Source organism: Ctenopharyngodon idella, chromosome 22, assembly GCF_019924925.1.
Source record: "Ctenopharyngodon idella isolate HZGC_01 chromosome 22, HZGC01, whole genome shotgun sequence".
NCBI classification, from domain to species: Eukaryota; Metazoa; Chordata; class Actinopteri; order Cypriniformes; family Xenocyprididae; genus Ctenopharyngodon; species Ctenopharyngodon idella.
This window is the reverse complement of record NC_067241.1, coordinates 10,554,615-10,581,863: the sequence shown is the minus strand read 5'-3', so window position 1 is coordinate 10,581,863 and position 27,249 is coordinate 10,554,615. Positions and strand designations below refer to the sequence as shown.

Genomic DNA, 27,249 nt, shown 5'->3' with positions numbered 1-27,249 from the left:
ACAAAAAAAACTGGCAGAAAAATACCACAGATATGCGTTAAAGGAGGGACTTAAGCCATATTAGAGCCATATAGAGACAAGGTCATAGACTTAGATATTGGCTCTTTAACCATCTAGTAACCACCCCAGGAATCCTTAACAACCTCATAGCAACATGCTGTCAACCCCTCGACTCTCCTTAGAAACCACATGTTTGTGAAGTAAATGTTTACACGGCTTTTTAAAAATGCTGGTTGCCGGTGTTTGACATGCGTTTGACAAACCAACGTACACTTACATCACTGATAGTTCCTATAGTGCTGGTTTAGACCCTACTCTGGGTCTAATTTAGTTCCCTAATAAGGAGTAAAATCGTTCCTTGTTCCTGCGTTGCAAACACGGCAAAATCCGGGTACTTCCGCCAGTAGTTCTAGGAACTATGAAAAGGTTCCTCTGGTGTGAAAGCCCCTATAATGATCCCAGGAAACCATCTACAACAGCCTAGCATCGTAGCCAGTGTTTGCACAGAAATTATACGTAATTATGCTGTGTCATGATTGATGTTGTTATCACATCAAGCTCCCTCTTATGTCACACTATTATATCAATTCCTGACAATATAAACATTTCTAAAAAATGACTAAATAAACACAATTTAAGCCTCAAAATTTTTTGAGCTAAATAACTAAATAAGGTGCATGCCTTTTTCCATTCAATGTTTTCTCGTGGAACTTAGAAAGTTTCCTTCATAGGCAACGGAAACAACTTCATGTTCTTGTTCCAGTGAAGTAACATAAGGACCAATGGAGGAAAAAACACAAAGGCTACCATGACAGCTGAAAAAATATCGGTGAGTGGGGACATTTGTGTTGTAAACACTGTGCACTGAACAGTGCTAGTAGTGACTCATTTTGTAAACAGTTTAGCTGATAACAACCACTTGTTGCTTTGTTGTTACTTTTGGTTATAGCAACATAGTAACTGCTGTATAGCACATTACATTTAATTAAAAATTGCTGAATGGATGTTAGAACCTAACTAACGTTAGATAGATGCTAGTTCCTTTCATTTTCTTAAATAGAGTGTAATTAAACCACATCTAGTTTCTAACTAAAATTCTGAGTGTATATTTGTACCGAAATATTCTCTTAGCAACCAAAGGCAGCTGTGAAAGGAAGTTGTGGTAAGTGACATTTCCCTTTATAAAGCAGATTTTATTTCTGGGTGCAGAAAAGGAGCCATTCTCATGCTGTACTTCCTCTTTTTGAAGGCAGGGGGAGATCTATGAATCACACAACGACGATCCACCCATATGATGTAAATTATGGGTGACTTGGAGTGCTGAACCCTGAGATGTCATATCACAGTAGACAAAAAATGCACATCAAATCCTAACATATATTGTTTGATGACAACTGATGTTACAGTACTGAAAATCTTCTTTGCGCTATGAGATGTTTGTAGCCTACATTTCAGCAGAGGTACTACAGGGGTACTAAAACCATACGAAATCAATTATATCATATATTTGCAGGCGCACGGCCGTCGTGCAGGAAAATAAGAAAGGAACTTAACAAAGGCAGAACATGACAACATAGCCAAGGTTTTCCAAGGGGATCCAGAAAACAGCTGCACATCAGCTGAAGAAAAGTTTCCTGAAAAGAAAAATATGTCTATAGGAGTCATAAGAGTTTGTGTGAAAGGATGAATCTCACAAAATCTGTTAAGAACATCTGTGGGTCAAATTAATTTTTAATTAATTTTTCTTTGGATGAAATGTGATATTTATCAAATGAATTTCATCATATTCCGCAGAAAATAGAGTGCAATAGTTGGGTTCCGGAAGTAAAAACTCCATTCATTCTCCATAGGGAAATAGATTTTTAACAATAATTTATACATCTTTAAAGATAGCCCTACTGTGAGCTACGAGGATGTTATCGATAGCATTTACTTCTGTTGAAGCCGTCAGCCTGCATTATTTCAACTTATTTTTTAAAATAATCATGTTGAACAGCAGAATTTGTGGTGAAAAACTACATTACCCATGATGCTCTGCAGAAAATTACACTAATCAGTCAAAAAAAGCTAAACACGCCAAAAGAGTTCTTTAGCTCCACCTACTCCCATGAAGCACTGCGAATGACATAATATGTTGATATATCATCAACATTTTAAAAGAGTAGTTTATATCTCTTTATCATTATGCTGTTCGCAGTGGTTAAGGGGATTGTAGTTCTTTCCCTCACTAAAGCCGTTAAGTACACAGTCTTGTATCATTTGTATTTTTGTCTGATTTTCAAATACTTTTTTGCTTTAAATCAAAGTTTGTAATGTTGTGATTCACCCAGTAGCTGGTTGGCTTGGTTCATGGCTTATAACACTTTAACGAAGACTTTTTTTAAATCCCTATGGGAAAAATTAATGGAAAAAATACTTCCAGAACTAGCGCTGCTGAAAACTCTATATGATGATTAAATAACATGATACACATTCAGGTACATTTACAATACATTTATGTTTATTCATTTAGCATGTCGCTTTTATCCAAAGCGTCTTTAAAATGAGGAAAATAACAAGCAAATGGTCATAGGAGCCAACAATATTCATAGTACACAATGCTGAGTTTTAGGAATAAACAAGATTAGTACACAAGAACAGATGTGTAGGAAATAGAAAGATGTTTTTAAAGAGATAAATAGGAGTTATAGTAAGTGTCTGATACATATATTGATCTTTATCTTCCCTCTTTATATTTCTTGCTGCAAACTAGTCTTTTTTCCCACAGGGATTTGCCTGCTATGCTCCAAATAGTGTAAATTCTTGTGTAAATTGTACCTTGCTGGGAAGAGGCCTTCTTTCGATCCATTTCTCACTGGTAGGATAAAAAATGTTGCCTCACATATCCATTTTCATCTTTATTCCCTGCCATCTCGTTCTTTGTAGTTTTTCATGAGTCTCAGTGCCTCCCATTGTTCTGACAACACTGATGTGTAAACACTCGTGGCGATGGAGTGCCTTTTGAAAACAATACAGCTGTAATCTCTTCCAAATAGTTTTTACATTACCTAACAAAAAAGATCTTCACTTCCAAAGGAAAACAAAGAAGGTTGCACAGTAAATTACATGTTAAAGGAAAATCTAACTCACCCACTCACATTTTTCATGAAAAAGCTAATTATTTTATACATAAACCCCTTTTAAAGTGGCTCTCATGAGACATATCATGATCAACTCACTCTGCTGTAGATCCCAAAACACAGGAGGGATGTGCTGACATCATGCAGATGAGTGATGAGAGAGGTATGTAATTAGCTGCAGTATGGTGTAAGTCATGCCCCCGGCCTTTTATGGTGTGCTAGAGGGAGACCTCAGGAGACACGACCAATGGCAACACTATCAGACCCTCCCTAGCTGTGAGTTTAAAGTTAACTTGAAATCAAACTTTACCTTATTTACTTCGTAATGCTAGTTCCTGGTCTTAATGTGCACAGTCTGTCATCATGTTGCTCTGAAATGACTATCCCTTGAGCTGCCCTCACCTAGGCCAGAAATAAAAACAGTAATTTAATGACAGATAAAGTTAAAATGTTATGACAATAATATATATATATATATATATATATATATATATATATATATATGTAAGCAATAAGGTACGAGAGGCTGTGCTGTATCGTGAATAAGTCACAGCTGAAGGTCGTTGTTAGGCACGACGCGAAGCCTCACTGCTTTTATAAAACGGTTACCACACAACACAAATATTAAAGCCAAAAATATGTATCAGTGCAACTTTCATGAAGTAAACTTTTACTAAAAGCCTTCCTTCTGCCAGAAAAAAATAGTCCCTGACCGTGAACAGCAACAGAAGTTACATTATTACGCCATTAGATGGTGGCAAAGACTGTCTTTATGAGTGAGTCAGTCAGTAGCGAAGACTTTTACATTGAAAAAGAAAAATTGTTGTGAACACGGAACAAGACACAACTGACAAATGCTTGACTAGCGCTGTCAGTCACGGGAAAACCCCTTAACTGTTAAAAGGACAAGATAATACATCAGACATATAAACAGATTTTTTATTATGAACATAGGACTGACGTGAAGGAAAATGCTAAATCTGAATGCAGGTAATAAACTTGCTCACTCGATCTTTTTCTCACAATACTCTTCTACATAAGCTTCAATGAACAATATTGAGAACATACAGTTTACGTTGCTAAGAGTGGTTGCTAAGGGTGTTGTGTAGTGATACACAGAACTGTTGGGTGAAGTGGTCATAGCCCTGTTTTATAGTGAATAAAACACAGCTATTGACCAATCAGAATCAAGGACAGGAACTAACCGTTATATATATATGTATATATATATCAAATATCAATGAATAAGAAAAAAAGGTCATGATGGTCTTGAGAGTGTTCTTGACATTCAGCCTCCAAATTCTGGTGAAAAAGCCTCCTCAAAGGTGGGTGTTTGTGATGATTCACACTGAAAAACAAATTCGGAGTAGGATTTATTTGAAAATAGCTAGGAAACAGTTTTGACTCAGAAATTGATAGTAACTTTAACAGAATATTTCCAAGTAAAGGCTACACACAATTCTTGGTGGCCATAATTAGAAATTCCCAAGTTACATTTACTCGGTCTTGGTTTGGTAAACATTAACTCTTATAAAAATGCTTTGATTCTAATGCTAATACTTATTTTTTAAAATTTTTAATTGGTGAAGCATTAATACTGATAGGCCCCGTTTCACAGACAGGGCTCAGACTAAGCCAGTATTAGACCTTAGTTCAATTAGGATATTTAAGTAGCTTTTTTAAATATACCCTAGAAAAAAACATCACTGGTGTGCGTTTTCATGGCCAAAGCATTAAACTGACAAAACAATGGCACTGACATATTTTAAAGGGTTAGTTCACCAAAAAATGAAAATTCTGTCATTAATTACTCACCCTCATGTCGTTCCAAACCCATAAGACCTTTGTTCATCTTCGGAACACAAGATATTTTTGATGAAATCTGAGAGGTATATGACTCCATAGACAGCAAATTAACCACCACTTTCAAGGTCCAGAAAGGTACTAAAGACTTCGTTAAAAAGGTTGACGTGACTGCAGTGGTTCAACCTTAATGTTATGAAGTGACGAGAATACTTTTTGTGTGCAAAAGTAAAACAAAAATAACAACTTTATTCAACAATTTTGTCTCTACCCTGTCAGACTCATACGCAGTTAGCACATTTCAGCGCTTCCATGTTTATATCCGAACGCCGGCTCAGTATTGGCCGGCTCCTGCATCAGCATCACACACATGAACAGCGTCGGCCAATACTGAGCCAGCATTCTGATGTAGAACCTGGAAACGCTGAACATAAACAGCTTACAAGAATGACACAGAAGAGAGGATACTGTCAAATAAAGTTATTTTTGTTTTGATTTGTGCACAAAAAGTATTCTCATCACTTTATAAAATTAAGGTTACGTCGACTGTTTTAATGATGTCTTTAGTACCTTTCTGGACCTTGAAAGTGGTGGTTAAATTGCTGTCTATGGAGTCATATACCTCTCAGATTTCATCAAAAATATCTTAATTTATGTTCCGAAGATGAACGAAGGTCTTATGGGTGTGGAACAACATGAGGGTGAGTAATTAATGACAGAATTTTAATTTTTGGGTCAACTAACTCAGTACAAGTTGCTTTCAGTTAATCACCTCAAACATGCATTTTAGTCTAGGACTAGTCTCGTGTAGCCATACCTTCAGACTGACGGCAGAAGGTCTGGACTCTATCGCAGCTTTCATTGGCCAAGGACCACCCAGAGGCTGTATGACTGACATGTAATGCATCCAATCACAGTTCATTCTGTTCTGCATCATGTTTAGGGGCATGAAAATGTAAAGACAATGTCCCTACAATAACAGACCGGCGTGCATTTAATAAATTATTCATTCAAGAACGTTGCGCAAGCACTCGTACATCACAGTTGTAAACACGATGGCGTTCTTCTTGCACGAGCTGGTTTGGCATCACAGCATTTGTTTCCAGGCGGACTGTTAAAGAATGTGACACGCACGTCTCCCGGACATCCTGTAGAATTCAACCAACCAGATGACGACTTTGAAAATCCTCAAGTGTTTCCAGTTAAGTGTGCCGTATGCATCAGACATTCAGCCAACGGTCCGTGGCGTGACGTCTGAGGCTGAGACTAGTCTAGGACTAGCTTTTGCCTTGTCTGTGAAACCGGGGGATAATGTGATAATATCTGAATCACATTTAACTAATTTGACAATATAATGGTTTCTGCTTTCATTCATCAGCACTCCCTTTCTACGTGACACTGCGATGCAAACCTCTTCATGCAGTGAAATGATTTCATGGCCAAAAGAAAAAAAAAAAATACTTAACACATTTTAGATGTTGTCAATATTTCATATACTACGTAACAGCACATATCCAAATGTACAAATATATAAGGATATGAATACCTGGAAATACTAATAAGATGAGGTCTGACTCTGTTCTGGTATGTACCTCCCACTTTTAATAATCCAATCAGTTACCACTTTATATAATAAAGTACCTTCCTACATAAATATCCCAATTACAGAAGGAAAGTAGGTTTTGAATGCCATTTCTTGTTGACTTTAAAAACATTTAAGGTTACGACTCATTAACTAAAGAGAATTACGATTAACTTTTGGCAACAATGTCATAGAAACTCACTGAACTCTTATACTCTGCTGATCTCTCAGCGTTCCTCTGCTATCTGAGATGTGTCCTGCCGCAGGCGTGACCTTGTTTTCGGCAGAAAAGTTTTGCATCGCTGTCATGAGCGTTACATCTGTTGCCTCTTCAGTGTATCCTTCAAATTAGCTCAACACTCTTCTATTTACAGGACCTGAGTGCATCTGTTCTCAGGGGCCTCGCCTGACATGAATTCTGCACGGTGATGTCAGCGGAAAACCGTGGCGTTGCTGAAATGAGGTTTTGGGGGGTGAAGTGACATCATCTCATTAATGCTTTGGCCATGAAATCATTTCAGTGCATGAAGACCTTTGCATCATGGGGTCACATAGAAAGGGAGTGCTGAGAATTTGTCCATTGGCGGGAGAGATATGGGAAAGGGAATGCTGGGAAGGAGACTTCGGTGCCTGTTGATTCGTTGATCTCGTCTTTGAACGTCTATCATCATGCTGATGTCGGTCTGTTATGCCTTGATCATCCTGTAAGGGAGAAGACAAATTAGGAGTGAGAGTTTGTGGGAGGAAGGATACGTTCATGAGAAGTCGTTATCGTGAGAATGTATAAGGGCAGATTTTAGTTTCTCAGGTTTGCTTAAGGCCTTCACACCATCAGAGTGAGCGTGGTCAGTTTGGGTGTAAAGGGTAGATGAGTGCAGCTTGTCATTTCTGACTTTCTTGTCTGACCACATGAGCTAGTTTATCTGACATGTGATACGTTCTAGATTAGAAGAGGGATTCTAAGTCGCTGAAGATACCGTTATTGAGTGATTTAAGATGTTTATGGTTTCAAATCAACATCTAAAGGAGGTAAAGATGGACAGACAAAGATACAAACAGGACAAGAGGTCAACACCGGGGCACACAGGAGCTGGTCAGTGATGCAATACCCAAATGCTTCCTTTAAACTAGATAGCAGATTAGAGAAAAAAACATTTTTTTTAGACAAAGACCATGTTTAGACTAGATACATCTCGGGTGAACTGATCACAAGTGGACAGCAATAAATTAAGGTGTAAACATGATCCAAAACATCTGTGATACGATCACTTAAACCAAATTTGGAGGTAATAAGAAATGCCTGACATGAAAGACCAGATATTGACCTAATACATTATCACTCCACCAAAATAAGTGTTTCAAACTGGTTGAGTATGGCTTTAAAAGAGTTCTATATGAATGAAAAATGTGGAAAAGTGGATACATATACATACACAAGACTTCTGACATCAACATTCACTGACAGACCAGGGATTTTCAAACTTTTTGATACAACAGATCTCCATATTCTGATCCCCTTGCAAGAGTCCCCTTCTTAATATATAGACAACAGTTTTGTTTTCAACCATGAGGACTAATTTATACAATGAAAAATAAAAATGTGTATCTTATATATATATATATATATATATATTGAAAACCCTTTACATAATCACGTTCAAAGTTAATACATAAAAACTACATTTGTAAAAAAAAAAAAAAAAAGTCTCTCTCTATAGTTTTTTCTATTTTTCTATCTTTCTACAGATTTCTTGACGAAATCTGATCATGTCATCACAGGAGACACATTTGAGACGCCTATTAATACCAGGTGTAAACAGCAATTTGACTCTCCTGACCACTAGTGATCGAATTACCTTTGATGGATGTTAATACCCATGCTAAAATGACAACAGTATAAGTCACAGAGATAGAGAATGAAAACACAACAGACAAGAGAGAGAGAGTTTGGGAGAGAGATGGAGAATAATTTACCACTAAATGGCCCCACAAGAGGCCCATTCACAAGTCACATGAAATCACTGGAAACACAGAGAAAGATCATGCTGAGGGATGGGATATATAGAAGGGTGATTCAGGGTGAAGGGACTGTTTCCTGTGTGCCTCAGAGGGAGAAATCAAGCCCTTGGGTCAAGAGAAACAAGAGGCTCATGTAAGAGAAGGAAAACACTTGTTTTTTGGGGGGTAATAAGGAAGTGGTTTCTGTAGAATCGGAGATACAGAGGATGCACATTTCCTCTCTTCAACATTTCTCTTCATGGTAACTGTTTCCTGGTGTAAAAGAAAACAAAACAAAAAAATTATTTTAAGAAATTCCAACTATTGGATATATTTGTTTTCCTTGCTAAGAATTGGTGTATGAAGTAAGGGCACAAAAAAGCATATATATATATAAAACATTAAATATATATACTTACTTTTAGGAGATATTTTTGATGGTTCATCTCTGTTAAATCTAGTGCCATTGTTTTCTTGAGTACACACTAGTTTTTTTATACTCTCAAAGAGATGCTCGTAAATTTAACACTCTTGGCGGTGACAACAGGCCTTTGTTGGTTTTCTCACAAGGACACCTGTTGTGTTTAGTTTGGCAGTGTTATCCAGGGATGTTGATTCTGCTTTGGGGTTCCTGTTTTGGAGTGAATGGATTGGGAAGGGAAAGGCGGAACTTTATTGGCAGAGGGGGATTTGTGATTGTAATACTATTGCCGGAAAACAGGTATAGTTTACTATATTTCCAACTGAGAATGACAGTTTGTGAATTGTTTGCATAGTACCATAAAAAAAAAAAAAAAAAAAAAAAAAAAAAATATATATATATATATATATATATATATATATATACACATACAGTCAAACCAAAAGTTATTCAGAGACCTTGAACATTTCAATCATTAATACAGTTTATTCACTATAGTTTAAAAAAATGGTAATAAAATATGACAAGATCTCAGAGTTAAACTGTGTCAGAAAAAATTAATCTTAATTATGTCAGATAAAACTTAAGCAAAACATGGTCAGGTCAAAGTGTCTGAATAATTTTTGGTTCCAATTTTTTATCAATTTTACTGGTAGTCCACTGTATGAAGAATTTTTGGGTATAATATGTCACAGTTTATTTTGCTATCCTCACTTACATAAATGAACTATAATGTCCTGCATCCACTAGTAAAAAAAATATAAAAAATTATATCTAGTGTCTGAATAATTTTTAAATAAATAACAAATAAAAATGTACTAGAAATTAATAATAAGTAAATATGGTACAATCATAATGAAAAAATCTATCATCGAAAATGTCATTTTCATACAAGGGTGTGTTTGTCTATTTCATGTTTCTCCCCCAAATATGAAAATTCAGAACGGCTAGTAGCTAATGCAAATAATATCTGAACAGAAATAAGTACACCGACCATAAGACCAGCATGCTTTCCTAGTTTATGAATCTTTAATTGAATTCAGAGTAGAGGAAGTGTCGTGTTAAACACATTCAGATGTGAACAGATTTACTGCTAAACTCTGTACAACATCCAGAGAAAAAAAGACAGACACTAGCAGGACAGCCACTGTTTCCGGTCTCTAATGTGTTGATTTGTCCAGCACTTCTCCGGTTCCACAGTGGTCATTACATCCCAGCAGGACATACTAACCAGGTTGGAAAAACAAGCCCAGCATGGTCCCGACAGGTGACTGTGGGTCCTAAGGGAAGACTGGGTGTCATAATACCCCATAGCTTCTCCTGCAGGGAACCCCTGCCTGTAATTAATTACCATTTGCGATGAGCTCATAATGTTATTTATAGGGTCTCCCCGGGACAGGGGGCTTGCAGAGGGGGATCATGTTATGCTCTTTGAGAATAAAGGACATCTGGGCTGTATGCCTTGAGAGTATGTTGTGAAACATATTTTTACCACGATGATGAATGTTTGTAGTCGTGGGAATAGAAATGGACTCCGAGCCGAAGCATATATATGGACTGTATGTTTGTGCGAGAGCACGCCAGTGTCCTTGGCTAACTTTTATAAACCAATGAGGCCATCCATCCTTCAATCTACTGTAAATAACATTCCTCAAATCCTCTAAAATTAAAACGCACTGGTAATTGCCGAAGAATCCAATCCGCTTTACGATCGTGGATAACCTCCCTTCATCGCTGCACATAAATCAGCGGACACTGAAATCCCCATATCAGCAAATGTTCTGCATGAGTGAGACCTCATCAGGATCGGTTCTTTATTTCATCATGGATGTGGACTGTTATTTGTCTTGTAATGCTGTCCTGGTGTAGTCATAAACCTTAGACGGGTACAGAGCGGGGGATTCCGACAGGCACGGCTGGAATTTAGGGTCAGTGCACCGCCGCTCACCATGACCGTGATTTACTGCCATCTTGGAAGGGGAGATTTAGGGTAAAGCACCACCAGCCACCCAAACTCATTTCTCTCCTTTACATTGCATCACCCGTCACCTGTGCCCGCCTGGCTGGATGGTCAAACGTTGACCCCCATGCCTTTCTGAGAGATGTATCTCTCCCTACGCTTCCTCTCAACAGTGGGATTTCATGGTGCTAGGCTGCCCAGGGTACTAATTTATCTCGCTCTCCCAAACTAGGCCTGACAAAACGAATTCCTGAGGACTTCAGAGGAAAGGCTCGAATCGCTACAGATTTACGCTATACTCCCATGCTGGCTGGCTTCCAGAGGAACTGATAAAACAATTTCAATGGCAACCCAATCTCGCCTACACAGGATCCAGCTCAGAGGGAGGGACAGGAACGGCTTTTAGCCACCATAAATTCTCAGCCGGTAATTCGAGCTGGCTTGAGATGCTAGGGTTTGTTCCTGATTTGTTTGTGGCCTTCCACAGGTACAGAACAGTAAACATTCAGACCATCCAAAGCACATGTTCTTCTCCATCTAAATAAAGGAAACTCAATTCCAAAGGAAAGGGGTGGGTTCCTGGCATGCTTCATAGTCCATTTAGATTTCTAGAGAAATGCTTTGACTTGTCATGTGTTGTGTTAAACTGAAAAGGAAAGATAAGGCACATATAAACAAATATTTAAAATAAATTCTTTAAAATTAAGCAGTTTAAAAACTAAACTGAAGACCCCAAACTTTTGAATGGTAATGTAAATTTAATAGTTAGGGTTAAATGTTATAGCTTTAAAATATCATTTTGGCTTTAAATCATTCTGCGATATTTATTGCATACATTGCTCAGCAACTAATATAAATGCTAAATTCACCATTACACCACAATATCAAATATTAAAGGGTTAGTTCACCCAAAAATGAAAATTCTGTCATTAATTACTCACCCTCATGTCGTTCTACACCCGTAAGACCTTCGTTCATCTTAGAATACTTTTTGTGCGGCACAAAAAAAACAACAAAATAACGACTTTATTCAACAATATTTAGTGATGGCCGATTTCAAAACACTGCTTCATGAAGCTTCGGAGCTTTACAAATCTTTTGTTTCAAATCAGTGGTTCGGATCGTGTATGAAACTGCTACACTGCTGAAATCACGTGACTTTGGAGCTTCGAACCAATGATTCGATTCGTAAAGCTCCAAAGCAGCGTTTTGAAATCGGCCATCACTAGATATTGTTGAAAAGTCATCATTTTGTTTTTTTGGCCGCAAAAAGTATTCTCGTCACTTCATAATATTAAGGTAGAACCACTGTACTCACATGAACTGTTTTAAAGATGTTTTTAGTAGCTTTATGGATCTTGAGAGGTTCAATGGCTTTGCTCTCAATAGAGGCCTCACTGAGCCATCGGATTTCATCAACAATATCTTAATTTGTGTTCCGAAGAAGAAGGTCTGTGGAACGACATGAGGGCAAATTGTCGTGACAAATTGTCGTTACATACTAAATCCGGTTACCATATCTGAACTTAATAATCGAGAAGTGTTAATGGAAGACCCGTGTGGTGTGTGTTATGGCTGAGAAGTAGTTGGACTTTCTTGTTTCCTTCCCACCCGTCTCCATCAACAGCTGAAGTGGCACAAAGCCTGAATAGTTCACACTTAATCTATGGATCCTCCATTTACAAGTTTTAATAGGAGAAGCAGTGATCTCACACAGCCAGTGACGGCAGGTGGAAACCGGTGTCGCTGAGCTATGTCAAATTAATTTTCGGTATAAACTGGTTAGCAGCATGAGAAGAAATGAGTGGATAAGTAAAGAAAAGAGTTGGCAATGTTTAGTCTTCATGAACAATCCCATCTCATGATATTTGCCATGGTCAACATAATTGGTTATGGATATTGTAGATGAAATGAAATGCTAGAGGATATACTCAGTATAATTCTGTGTAAGATTAGCACAACACACACACACACACATTTACCAAAAAAATGGACTATAATTCCCTCCTTACAGAGCTAGAATGAAGGCATGCAGGGTTCGTTTAATTAATCATTCCCTCAGGGTTACTTCCAGTGTGTCTGTCCCCCCTCAAGAGCTTGAGTCCTTCATGATGAGGGGTTTCCTGGGGAGTGAGAGGCCATAGGTTTCTCTTTAATGTCTAGTCACACTCATTTCTGTTAACAGGTAAATCAAAGATCTGCTTTGTAAAAGGTCTGAAATTTAGCTGTGAAAAAAAAGTTGAAACACAACCATAGATTTACTGTTTTAGGAAGGGTAAGAAATTAGGTAAACAAAGCAAAAATGACACTAAAAGTACCAAAATTCCCCAGACATTTAAAATATGGGGGTAAAAATATCCTCTTATTTCATATATATGTATGTTCTGTGGTAAACCATGTCATTTTATTTTACATTTAATAAGCCCAAAAAGCTTGTGCTCAGCCTAAAAAGCTAGTACCTGGGTTCAAAAGTTACAATTTAGGCAACTCACGCTTCAAGGATTCTCTTTGTGTAGCATTTTTAAAATTAGAAGTAGTGAGAAAAGAGGGTGAATGGTGAATGAATTGACAAAGAACCATTATTGTCACTTAGACATAGCAGGTGACGGGCCTTAACCATCTCGAGGGCACCCAGTTTTAATGGCTCCAGAAACTCATGCTGGGATAATGAGGGCGGATTGGCTCACTGTCTCTATCCAGCATGGATGCTCTCTGGCTGGACTAGATGTGTGGAAATCACTGGTGCTGGAGGAACTCTTCTTAAACAAGAAGCTGAGGAATTTCAATAATGAAATGTAATTACATATTAATTCTAAACAGCCACAAGAAAAGGCGTTAAAGTCCACAGTGGCATTTGAGGAATGTTGATTAAAATGTTTACAACATTAAATTCACTCATACCAGAATAACAACAGATTTTTAATGCATATTCTGGCTTTTAAGTGAAACAGTTCTGAGTACCTTTTACACTGCAAACTTAATTTGCAACCTTAGATTTCCAAACTTCATAGGAAATCTGAAGTCATGACTCTATGACTATTTAAAAAATTCCCCAGAACACTTATAAAGACTTCCAGGATTTCTGATGTTGTCAGCTTGATTATTGTTCCCTAACTAATCTACACATAACAGTACTGTTTGCATTAAGAAGAGTTCAAAAAAAAAAGAGAAGTTTATTTGACTTTTTATTGAAATAACAGCAGAACATCCCTTCTGAGCTCTGATGATCTGTGAAGTCTCCATTGTGTAACCTTGGTCACCCATATGTGTGGAATAGCCCTTCAGGATAAGATAAGGCCAAAAAGCTTGTGTTCGGCCATTTATCTTTGGCAAGTGTCAGCTACGTTGACTATGTGTCCACTTCACTTAATCTAGAGCACATTCTTGAAGGCTCTGTCAAACTGTGATATGGTCCTCTTGAGGTCACCAGGCTTATGAACTTTTCTTCAGGGTCAAAACATATCAAAATGTCATGCTTTACCACAGGACATCCTTTTCATTTTTTCTGCGACTTATAAAATGTTGGTCGACTAAGCCTCATCTTGTCGACTAACGTTGACTGTTAGGGTGCAGCCCTAAATTATAGCGTTATAGGCTATAAAATATTAACATCTGCTAAAATCTTGCATTAAGACACGGTCTTGGTTAAATTTAGACTAATATGTGAGATCTCCAGATTTAACATCAGATTCGAAAGTTGAATTGACTTCAAGATCAATCCCCTGTCCTTTTGTGTTTCATATGGTGCTCTGATAAACATGCCTGCTGTCTAGACTCTGCAATGGGATGTTAGTTTGCAAAAGCGATGAGGATGAGGACAGATATTGTAACTCCCTACCATGCAGTACCTATGTTTATCTAATAGTTTTCCCCAAAACATTCCACTATGACTCCAGACATTAGAGAGAAAACAGAAAGAAAATGAGGAGGGGGATACAGAGAAAGACATAAAAGAGAACATGTTTCCTCTTCTGCACTTTTTCATCCAAGTCTAGCATGTCAGTTTTCATGTTGTGAGAACACAGATACATACATTTGTGACATGCTCAAGCATGTGACCTTACCAGAGCACAGATGCAGATAACATCTAGGGCCTATTCCCAACGTAATGCTTTGACCTTGCGCTGTCTTCAGCACACAAACAAGTTGTGGTGCACCATGACCTGCACATATATATACAAAATCTCATAATACACAATAAATCAGCACAGAGTTCAGAAGAGATCAGTATTGATTTCCATAGGTCACTTTGCACCCCACAAATCTGACATTTAAAATAAACATTAGATCTAGTCTTTAAATGCTTTAGATTCCACGTGGGCCTGCCCTAAATGTCTTTGCATAATAGTTAAATGATGGAGGTTAAGTAGATATTTAATTACTTCTAGACTAAGGAAAAAAGTATAAAAACTATCAAAGAACTCAGGTTTTCTGTGCTTTCAACAGGTGTTCTTTTTTCTGTCACTTCAGATGGAATTTAGTTAACTTTGCGGGAGAGAGAGCTAGGGAGGTGAACTTATTTGTCATAAAATGTACGTTTCTGTTCTCCAACAGTTTTCCAACGCACTGCCATGACTGAAGAGAAACTCCTAGAGATTTAAGTCTCACTGCACAGAAATGCAAGCTAGGCCTCATCATATTAGACCTGGACATCCTCCAAGGGATGTGAGCATTTAAGCTGACATTCACACCCTCCCTGAAGTTGTGAAACGGACTCTGGCATTCACATGCTCTCACGCGAGAAAACGTTGTCTTTTCATTCATGTAGACATTGCACAGATTGATTTGGTCAGTGCTTCCTCATTATCATATGACCTCAGGAGACATACTCAGACAGACAGCAAGCAGATCCTATCTCTAGCAGACACATACACACTTTGTCTGCCTCGTTTTTCTCAACACTCATTCCCAGGAGCAATGTCTCACAGTCATTGCTGTAGGAGACCCATCACCGGCATGAACATGTGGACTCTGCATTATTCTGAGCATGTGTGTGTGTGAGTAACTAACCAGCTTCCTCCATCAATAGGAGTCTGTTTTGGCTCCAGCAGCGGAGGTGGTGATGGCTTGGGCAGTAGGGTTGTAGCGTCACTCACCACAAATATTGTGAGAACTCTTTTATTCTGTTTCCTACAGTTGAGTCGGGCATTGTAAGGCATGCTAAACCAGGTCTCGTGCCGACTCCCCAAGTAAGGGTCTCATTAACTCAGCTGGAGACTCAAGAACAAAATGACTTAGCTCAGGTTTACACAATGGAAAAGACATATACCCACCCCTGACCAGTCAGGTCGTGGTTATGCTCATTCCCAAAGGATGGTGAAATAGTGGTTCTGCTTACACGCTCTTGCTCAACGTTTAGCAGTGGGACAGAGCTTTAACAACGTAATGGCATGCAGGGGACCTATAATGGGGTAATTTAAGGATAATGTAGCAATCTGACTATTTCAGCCAGGCAGCCAATGTTCCTCTACTCACCTATCCTCATGTTACCCCTCCTAAATTCATATCAAAGAAACATGTGTTCAAGACACACCTGGAGAACAGTAGGGCTTAGAAAAAGCACACCTGTGGAATTCAACATCTTCACCTGCTGGGAGAGACTCGGGAGCAGCCTTTCCAATTCCCTTTCCTTCGATCTGTCCTGATACAAAAAAGGAGCAGTCATACAACTCAGTGTGGTTTCTATATAGACTTTTTATAAATGTTCATAAGAAAGAACTACTGCTGGTGGTGTGGGTGGAAATCATCTGGGTTTAAAGGGTTAGTTCAACCAAAAATGAAAATTCTGTCTTTAATTACTCACCCTCATGTCGTTCTACACTCGTAAGACCTTCGTTCATCTTTGGAACACAAATTAAGATATTTTTGATAAAATCTGATGGCTCAGTGAGGCCTCCATTGACAGAAAGTTAATTTACACTTTCAAAAGCACAGAAAGCTACTAAAGACATATTTAAAACAGGTCATGTGACTATAGTGGTTCAACCTTAATGTTATGAAGCAACGAGAATACTTTTTGTGCGCCAGAAATAACAAAATAGCGACTTTATTCCACAATATCTAGTGATGGGCGATTTCAAAACACTGCTTCATGAAGCTTCGAAGCTTTACCAATCAGTGGTTCAGAGCGCCAAAATCAGTAATTTCAGTAAACGAGGCTTTGTTACATCATAAGTGTTTTGAAACTTCAATAGGTCACGTGAGTTTGGCGGTTTGATACACGATCCGAACCACTGATTCAAAACAAAAGATTGGTAAAGTTTCGAAGCTTCATGAAGCAGTGTTTTGAAATCGCCCATCACTAGATATTGTTGAATAAAGTCGTTATTTAGGTTTTTTTGGCACACAAAATGTATTCTCGTCGCTTTATAATATTAAGGTTGGACCACTGTAGTCACATGAACGTTTTTAGGCATGTTCTTGCTGGCGATGCAGTCCTCACTGAGCCATCGGATTTTATCAAAAATATCTTAATTTGTGTTCCGAAGATGAATGAAGGTCTTACGGGTGTGGAACGACATGAGGATGAGTTATATTTTGGGTGAACTAACCCTTTAAGGTGTTGTTGTTATGTAAATATTCTCCATAGCGATGGTCCTAAGAACATGAAAAGTAATGGACTCCATGAAAGCAGCAACTTCAATGAGATTCAGATTAGAGTACTGAGAGCTTCTTATCAAACGAGTAAGGACATCTCGATATTCGAGAGCGTGGTTTCGCAAACCCATACGCAATGTGTTTTCAATCAAATGCTCCTATTTCTCATTCTCCCATTCAGCAAGTTGCTGAAGTAGAAGTGAGAATCTGTCTCCATCTTGTATGGTTTTTGTTTAATTTGTCTTATTTTTCCTTGCCTATCTTAAGACTTGGCTCACGTTGCATTCCTCAAATTGTGGTTTTGAATGAATTTTTGGGACTCTATACCAACTTTAGTTCTTAAGATGTAAACGAGTTCTGCATATACTTTCTTAGCTCCTCTAGGCAGCAGCTACATTCAAAGGTGTAGTATCCAATGCAAATAATAAGAAATAACAACTAGGTGACCTAATCCTCCCCACCGTCCCGTTCTTCAGCCTTCCCTGTGTTAATTCTGTAGCAGTCAGCGTTGACTGCACCACAACTGAGAGAGATGGAAGCAATTAGGGCCGTAGGAAAGCACGGGAACATTTTAAAAGACTGAGCGCTCAAACGGTGGGATCAAAGCAACTCTGTTTCGGTGCCTGCCAAACCATTGATCAACCGTTTGAGACTCTGTGACACATGTGAGATGGGAGGTGATGTGAACTTGAGCATGGATGAGAGGATAGATGGCTTTACTGTGGTGTGATCTGCTGTTTGGGTGGGGAACCATAAATGCCAGATGATATTACAGATGATGGAAGAACCCGAAGACTTGAATTCAAAGACCTAATGTAGATGTTATTGGAGGACAAACTCTACTCTGAGCTGAACAGGACAAAGGCGTACCTAGTTCTTGTGGTTGCCTGTAGTGACATCAGTAAACCTGGCCTGCCACCAAGTTTATAAATCCATGATTCAGATCTCCCCAAGTCCCTGAGTTCTTGTTGCAATGAGCTTTACGTCATGCATCATATCTCTCTCTCTAAAATTCTTCCCTGGGTTGGCCTCATCTTTTACAGTCTCCAATACTGCTCACGTCAGAATTGAGTACTCTGGGCCTTCCCAAAATCCCCATCCTCTGCTCAGGGTCTACAGCCAGAACATGGACGGGATGGGTTAGCCATGAGTGTGTGAACGTGTACGCACTCCTCACAGATTCCAGCTTAGCAACCAGCTTGCTTACACACCAAACTTCCAGCTCACTCACACGTTCCGAGCTCCGGCCAAGAGTCTAAATATTCTGTTGGGAAAAAGGGAGGGCGGTGTGAGTAACTGTAGGGGGCTGGGAGGCTTCAATTGGTGAATGAGACAGAAACAGGCGGGGTCTGAGCAATGACGGCTCTCGTGGCTGTGTGAACCGCCCCAAGGGGCGCTATGCCAAATCGTTAATGTAAGCCAGACCTCTGGCAAATGGGGGAGCAGGACTTTTCACAGCAGAGGAAAAAAAATGAAGGATATACATAGAGGAGAGGGGAATAGTAATATGGGGTTCCTCTTGCTTGCTGTTTGCCATTTCTATGTTGAAATCACATGCTCCTAAAGGTCATGTGATAACAGATCTCTACTCTAAAGTTTATTTCTTTACCTACTCCAGAGTTTCTCCACTCTCAAAAAAGATTTTTTTGATGCTGTTCACTTTATTTAAACAATTATGAAACCATTGTATGGTTTCTAGTTCAAATGTGATTGCTTTATGTTAAATTGACAGTCTCCACCAGTCTTACCTACTCTATCATGGCCGGGACAGTTGAACCTTTGGAAGGGAAATATGAGGTTGGTCGGATGTAGATAGGATGGCAGCCAAGTACACTCTCTCATGAAGTGAGATGTTACATGATGTTCTACTGTCAGGCTCAGACATTGGTTAGTACTTTCCAGATACCCAGTTTGAGAGCTATTTAAATCCTATCTGCTAATGTGCAGAGGTGACTCTGTGTGAAATGAGGAGAAGTGGGTCTGCAGTACAGGACAAAGTAGTCATACCCAGGGCAAGGAACGGAAAGCATGTGAGAGGCAAGCAGTGGGTGTGTGAATATTTCAAGCCGTAAATCTAATGATTCATAATCATTTGTTTGTGACTCATATTTCCCAAGAAGTTTCAGGCGATAGTACCCCTCTCTCTCTGAACTGACCTGAACTATTATGTAGTCAGCTGTCATAAGAGATATAAAGCACAGCATTCAGCTTTCAAACAACTTCATGTGATCCTGTTTGAATGGCTCCAGTTACCCAGGCCTGTTATCAGCAGGTCTGGGATTGCTTTCCCTTTCCACTATTGAGATCATGTCAGAACAGACCCCACATCACCTTCTCTATATGAGCTCTTTTGTAGTGGTGGGGGGGATGATGCTACCACGGGATCACTTGATACTAGCGGTCAGGAATTATTTAGATAAGCAGAGAACCATGTCTGTGTTCTGTTTGAACCTCACACTCATTGCGGTCATCATTAAGTGCACTTGAATCAGCAGTCTAATAGCCGCAGGACTCTAGGTAATATTCAGCTGAGTCTTTCTGAGAGCACAGATGGCCATACAAGGTGGTGGCTTGGTCGGTTTAGCGTAAACAGTCAGATGTTAGTGTGTTTCCCTGATGAAGGACAACGAGCTGATTCACTCATAGATGCCTCACATCCTGCACACATAAGTAAAGATCTTATCTGTTTGCATGAGAGTTTTCAAAAAAAAAAAGGTTATGTTTAGCAATAACATTATACTATAATGATCCTTCAAATGAATTACACACACGGCATGCAGTTAGTTTACAATAATTTAAAAACAAACACTCACAAAACTGCGCATGTAAACAGTCATACAGCATAGAAACCTCTTTTATAGTCTCTCAAAGTTTACATGCTAAAGGAAAAATGCAATATCTAATACAAAACAGCTCTCTCACCTAAGCAAATCATCTTAAGATATTTTTCGTACCGCACTAAAACGTACCTTGTTCTTGCTCAGTTTACATTAGCTGCTGAACGCCTGTTACACAGATAGACCTTTGTTAGGTCTAAAACTACTGAGAAAGTCTGCCTCTTTTTATGTTCATGGCTTACGCCGTTACAATTTACCATACAAGTAAGGAATTAAGGTACAAATATTTGAGAAGTTGTCATCTTTTCTGCTATGGGTTTATTTGTCTTATAGTAAGGTGTCATTATCTCTAAAGTACCTGTGATGTATTCTCACTGGCTACCAGCTGGTCTTGTTTATTCTAAATCTCTGATGTCAAATAAACTGAAAGAGGGCATTCAAGGTGACCCGGTGCTCTGTGAACGGCAGGCTTCAGGCTTGCTATTTACCAGGGGTTTTCAAACTGGTGCCAAAATTTTGTAAAGCAACTTTTTTTGTAAAAATAAAAAATATATATAAAACAATCATATCAAAGAGACATGTTATACTATATTACATTATATCATATTACACAAAATAATTATATGATATATATAAATATAATTTTATTTAATAATTATAATGAATAAAATACATGGATTAAATATACATATATTTAAACAGCTAAATAGCAAATATACAAATATAAACAGATACAAATGGGTCTGTATACATGATACTTTATTGTATATTGCTGGCTTTATTTTTAAAGCACAAATTATCCTAAGTGTATATGACTTTCTTCTTTCTGATGAACACAATCAGAGTTTTATTAATAAATATCCTGACGCGTCCAAGCTTTATATTGGCAGTGAACGGGACCAACGAGTATGAAGCTCAAGAAAGTGCTTTCATCCATCATAAACGTACTCCACGCGGCTCCAGGGGGTTACTAAAACCCTTCTGAAGTAAAGCGATGTGTTTGTGTAAGAAAAATATCCATATTTAACAAGTTATAAAGTAAAATATTTAGCTTCCACCAGACAGCCTTCCGTATTCAATTTACAAAGAAAGTATAACGCCTCTCGCAGTTCAAAACGCTTACGCTACGTCCTACGCTTTCTGTATTCAACTTACACCGGACGCGAGCGGCGCAGCGCGACGCGACGTGTCAAAAGATAATAGAACCCATTATAATCTGTGATATTTTCTACACTGGATGCAGTGCGGCGCGATGCAACGCAACAAATTTCCGACAGTAAACGGATTCCCCATTCTATTTCTGACGTAGTCCAAGTGCTTTCCAACAGTTGTCTTGTCGCGTTCAGTGTAGACAACTTGTAGCTGTTGCGGCGCGATAAAAGTTTTTCTTACACAAACGCATCTCTTCACTTCAGAAAGACTTTATTACCCCCCAGAGCCTTGTGGAGTACGTTTATGATGGATGGATGCACTTTCTTGAGCTTCATACTCATTGGTCCCGTTCACTGCAATTATAAAGCTTGGATGCGTCAGGATATTTATTAATAAAACTCTGATTGTGTTCATCAGAAAGAAGAAAGTCATATACACCTAGGATGGCTTGAAGGTGAGTAAAGATTGGGGAAATTTAATTTTAAAGGGTTAGTTCACCCAAAAATGAATACGCGCTCCGAACCACTGATTCGAAACAAAAGATGCATAAAGCTTCATGAAGCAGTGTTTTGAAATCGCCCATCACTAGATATTGTTGAATAAAGTTATTTTGTTTTTTTCGCACACAAAAAGTATTCTCGTCACTCCATAACATTAAGGTTGAACCAGTGTAGTCACATGAACTGTTTTAAATACGTCTTTAGTAGCTTTCTGAAAGTGTCAATTATCTTGCTGTCAATGAAGGCCTCACTGAGCCATCGGATTTTATCAAAAATATCTTAATTTGTGTTCCAAAGATGAACGAAGGTCTTACGGGTGTAGAACGATATGAGGATGAGTAATTAATGACAGGATTTTCATTTTTGGGTGAATTAACCCTTTAAAGTGAACTAATCCTTTAAGAGTTTTAAAACCTCTGGTATAGACGACTATTTTCCTGTCATTTTTTGTGGTGCATTTGAATGATTTGTGACAAAATTGTGAATTAAAATAGCAAACCATCAAGTTAACCCGTGTAGATCTGTTGGTTGGTCTCTTAAACGCTAAAAGACAAAATTAGTAGAGTAGAGCAACACATGCCAGTGTTAAAGAAACAACACACAGTGGGTCCACCAGGGTCTCTCTCTCAGCAGGAAAAGCAACTGTCTCATCATTCTCCAGCTGCCTGTCAGTGGCTAAACACATTTATCAGAATGTTTGTTTTGTTTTTACATGGCATACCATGCATTTCCTCTTTCCGATCTGCCATAAACAATCCGTTCTGAATCTTAGTCCCTCTTCTGGGAAACACGAAGACGAGCAGATGTGACTCTCACAGTAGCAGATGTTTGTATGCATCTTGGAGTCCCGTGTGGTGTCAGACTCCCTGTGGCAATCTGTAAACCAAAGCCGTGTGTCATGAGAAATGGTCAGCAAACATTGTGGAATGGAAATATGCCTTTAAGAGGGTGTTTTTTTAAATGTAATATTAGAGTATCTTTCAAACAAAGACCGAAACACATTCGTTTATGGACAGGCAGCCATAAACAAGCTTCACCCCATGCTGCTCAAAACTGAACATCATGTATCAGACTTTTCAATGGGGCACCATATTAAATATGCCTTTCATTGTAAGAGCTGGTGACGCATCAGACTCTCCACACAAACCAAAAACACAGCAACATTCCTTTCTACAATAGCAGGAAGTGATGGTTCCTGTAACAACACATATAGTCCGGATTGAACGCCATAAATGGTGCGCATACAAAGTGTCCCCAACTGGAGACTGAGGGTACGTTTACACTACAACAATGTACTAAAAACGGAAAAGTATTTCCTTTGCATTTTTTGCGTACAGATGACTCCATTGTCAAAATGATCCCCGTTCACACGGATCCACAAAAACGACTAAAACGCTGTATTTTGCTGCCAGGCCCGTAGTTGGCGATGTCACTTTGTAAAAAACCCTACATGCCTATAGACTGAACACATAATACATGCGCATGATGTCACAGTTTTCACAAATTCACATTTTTGCAGTTTACACAGAGACGATAATGGTATCTTTTTCAAAAACTTGCACTTTGAAACCCAAAGTTTGCTCTTTCAGGCCATCAAAATGCTGTTGTTGTGTAAATGAGCGGCCAAAATGCATAAAAAGTTTACAGTTTTAGTTGAAAATGGTGTCATTTAAATTCCCCTTAATCAGCAAGGCTTTCTTGGTCAACCAGCCTTACTAAAATGACTTTGTTGGTTGATAATGCTGGTCCACCAGCTAGACCAGAACTAAACCAATGCTTACTAGCATTAACCAGCTTGGACCAGCATGAAAAGGGCCCTTCAAAGCCAATGTTTTTGTAGGGTCTAACAGACAGAAACTGTTATAATTGTTAATAAAACTGTAGTAATTATCAACAATTATAAGGCAATTATGTTGACAATTATACTATAAATTGCATGAGTATGGGAACTTCTCAACAGGTGGAGATGCCTTCACAAATGGAAAATGAACTGGCATTATTAAGGGTCAGAATATCTCAAGTTACCAGCTCAACTCCAACGGTCAGCATGCCTTGGACTTCTCCATTAAAAGAAACATCTTGCCCCTGCCCCAAGTTTGTTTGTGAAGACAACTGTGGTTTATTTTCACAGAAACCCAACCCTGCGAATACCCTCCATCAGTCCTGCCGAGTGTTTTAAAAGAGCCACTCCAAAGTGTCTAACTGAATAAACGGTCCTCTCCACCATACAGATACGCAAATATTGTAATCACAACCTTTTCTGCCATCTATATAAGGTACTCTTCTGTATGTCACCCTGTTTTCCCTGGAATTTTTCATTGTGAGCATAGTCTTATAAGGAAGACCCTGTCATATTCTGGGTGTCAGAGAGTGTTACAGGACTATTAGAAAATGCAGTGAGTCACTCCACAGAACACTGTGTTTCATTGCAGTTAGGCTGTTATGATGCTCCAGACTATGGTGACCGTTTTATGCGAGTGCCAACAATCTCACTTACCAAAAATGGCAGAACCATGACTGCACAGGATCCAAGGAGCAATAGTAGAATATGAGATAAAATACAGAGCATTAAAGAATGCTTCAGAGCCAAACAACACATAGAGGCTGTGACCTATAACAGCGGGCTTCGGTTTTAATAATATTCGGTTTAAGACTGAAATATCACTGAATTTTTTTTGTTTTATCCCCGTTTCTGACCTGGATATTCAATCTTAAATTATGAAGATCACTTTTAAAAATTTGAGTGAATTACATTTTAGAAACTATAAAAAAGAAGCATAGTTCAGTTTTATGTTACTGTGTGAAATTGATTTAAATTATTTTACGATTATCCCACACACTCTAAAACAAAACTAATTTACACAGTAAAATAGTTTTCCACTGAAACAGTAATATACCATAAAAATGCATTCTGGGTAATATTTGTCATTTTAAGAAAAGAGGCCTATAGACTACTTTCTCGAAAGCGACAAATAATATTACCCAGAATGCATTGTAATATACAGAAGTAATATACTGTAAAAACAATGCATTCTGGGTAATATTTGTCATTTTCGAGAAAGTAGCCTATAGGTTTCTTTCTCAAAAACAACTAATAATATTACCCAGAATGCATTGTTTTTACGGTATATTACTGTTCCAATGGAAAACAAAGAAATCACTTGTGAACAGAATATTTATATTGTGTGTAATTTCCAATCGTGCCATAATTTTGTAAAAGTTTGCAAAAAGTTTGCAAGACGCGTCACTCGTATTGCTTTGAATAGGAGAAAGTGCAACGCGCAATATGGCGGAATAAGTCCCGCCTTCTAAATAAGAGCCAATCGCCGATTGGTAAAGTCATCGCATCACTGCAGCAGCCGTTAGAAGCTCCGGTTCCTATAGAAACAGTCAGACGCACACCTCCGAAATGAGGCACAAGAGACGTGCATTTAGGACTGCGCATGCGCATTAGCTTGATCCAGCCTGAAAAATACAGTTTTTTGTCATTATTCGAGCGTTTAGAAACAAAATTTATGAGACAGCTGTTGTCAGGTTTCATTGGTGATTTCACATGTGAAATTTAATTGAAAACTTGGCAAAAAGCTTTGGAGAATTTGATGTTTCCCCATTCAAAGAGATAGGAGCTGCACTTGAATGCCCGAGAGGCGTTTCAAAGATGGCCGCCGAGTGAAATGTCTTGTCTTAAAGGGACTTTGTTAATACAGACTGTTTTTATAAAGGAAATTAGCCTTAGAAGTCAGCCATTTTATTCCAAAAATGCTTAAAATGCCATTTCCGCCACTGTCATTTCCATCCATATCAAATATTGTGAAAATGACTGTTAAAATGCCTTAAGATTAATTGATTGTGGAAAGATTTATGGACTATACAGCAAGCAATACTTCTGAGCATAATGCTTCTAACTTTAGAAACCCATGGACGTGGAATGACTGCACTTGTGATCTGTGTTTATTTATGTGTGCATGAGTATGTGTGTTGGGGTTCAAGACAGAGAGAACAGCGTTCCCCTGTGGCATCCCCCTAAAAGCCTGATTTACTGCCTGTCTGTTCTGTGCTCAGGACCCCTGGACACACACACCCACCAACAAAAATACATTTACCCATACTCTATATTTTTCCCCCATTGGGCCTCATGCCTGCCCCCAACTTGGTTTAACCCAATGAGAAAACACAGAAGGAGGTCAGAGGGCCACCGTTACTCTAAGAAACCAATAGACAGAGTAAGTAAATACTCTATCACAAGCTTGGTAGAACTTCAGTGGAAGCCCATTAATGGAAGCTTCTTCTGTATTGTTGCTGTCATTGCAAGAGATAAAGTTTAAGATAACACTTTAGTATGGGGAACAATTCTCACTTTTAACTAGCTGCTTATTAGCTTGCAAATAGGCTGTTTATTAGTACTTATAAAGCACATATTAAAGAACATACCTAAACTTAAACGCTACAACAAATACCTGACTAAGCAGTAAATTAAGAGTTTGAGGCAAAAGTCATAGTTAATAGTGAATATGTGTTCCCCATACCAAAGTGTTACCATGTTTAATATCCCAAAACAAAGCTTTAAGAGAATACACATGTTTGTTTTGTTTTATTAAAACGAAACCCGTTTAAAGTAAGAATTTGGAAAATGCCAACTATGTCATTAAGTGTTTGACTCAATCGCACAAATTCAAAGGAGCTCATTAACAAGTGACCAGAGATCGTTATGAGATTAACAGAGACTTTACAGAACAAATGTTCTCATTTTAGCTTAAAAAGAAATGCAAACACTAAAATGAACCCTGAGCTTTGAAACTAGGGAGCTTACTCAACAACCCAAAGTTTCAGGAGACTCAACAACTCAAAAGTGATTCTAATAGAGTTTTCCAGATTTTTTTCTATGATCAAAAACAGTAAAAGCAGCAATAACTATTACAATAAAAATATGTTTTCTATTTTTAAACATGTTTTAAGATTCCTTTTCAGCATCATTACTCCAGTCTTCAGTGTCACATGATCCTTCACAAATCATTCTAATATGCTGATTTGCTGCTTAAGAACTTCTTTTAAATCAGCATAATATTTATCCTTTGTGATGGCAGACAATCCCAGAATGCATTGCACAAGCTAAGTGAACTTACTACGTTTTGGAAAAGACTTTGCATCAGGAGAGCACTCATGATGCTGTCTATGTAGGCAGCTCGTTAGGTTTGGGAAGAGTTTATGTTAAACGGACGTTAACTCAAATGTTTGCTCTAAACATGCTCACCCTCTCACCTCTGCTGTCTTGTGGATTTT

General features: G+C 38.4%; 1 long non-coding RNA gene across 1 annotated transcript; it reads right to left on the bottom strand.

Moving 5' to 3' along the window:
• On the bottom strand, positions 1–3,505 carry LOC127504753 (uncharacterized). Its single transcript, XR_007927437.1, has 3 exons — positions 3,130–3,505; positions 2,818–2,997; positions 1–1,634 (listed from the first exon to the last, which is right to left on the bottom strand). It is a non-coding gene; the product is annotated as an uncharacterized LOC127504753 (long non-coding RNA).
• Between the last annotated feature and the right edge of the window lie 23,744 nt (positions 3,506–27,249).